We start from the raw sequence: 713 nt of genomic DNA on the forward strand, positions 1-713 counted from the left end.
CAATAATAATAATAATAATAATAATAATAATAATAATAATAATAATGATAATAATAATAATAATAATAATAATAATAATAATAATAATTATAATAATAATAATAATAATAATAATAATAATAATGATAATAATAATAATAATAATAATAATAATAATAATAATAATAATAATACAAATAATAATAATAATAATAATAATAATAATAATAATAATAATAATAATAATAATAATAATAATAATAATGACAATAATAATAATAATAATAATAATAATAATAATAATAATAATATTAATAATAATAATAATAATAATATTAATAATAATAATAATAATAATATTAATAAATAAAGCCTGAGCTTACTACCACCTGCAGCTCATAAGACTGCCATCCCCACGAGCCCCTTTGAGGCGGGGCAGATGGCAGACCAGAGGCCTAGCTTCTCCCTACGAGCCCCGTGAGGACGGGGACTGTGGCTAGGCCTGGGGACAGTTGGTCCCAAAGATGAGAGGGTACTTGTACCTCCTCCCATGGGAGACTTAGGTCTCGGGACACTCCCCAGATAGGGAGTCAAGGCCGGGTCACAACTACTTGGAAAAGACCCGGGCAGGGAGAATACCGGCGAATAAGAAGAAAGAATAATAATAATAATAATAATAATAATAATAATAATAATAATAATAATAATAATAATAATAATAAATGCTCTCACTA

Source organism: Cherax quadricarinatus, chromosome 1, assembly GCF_038502225.1.
Source record: "Cherax quadricarinatus isolate ZL_2023a chromosome 1, ASM3850222v1, whole genome shotgun sequence".
In the NCBI taxonomy this organism is placed as follows: Eukaryota; Metazoa; Arthropoda; class Malacostraca; order Decapoda; family Parastacidae; genus Cherax; species Cherax quadricarinatus.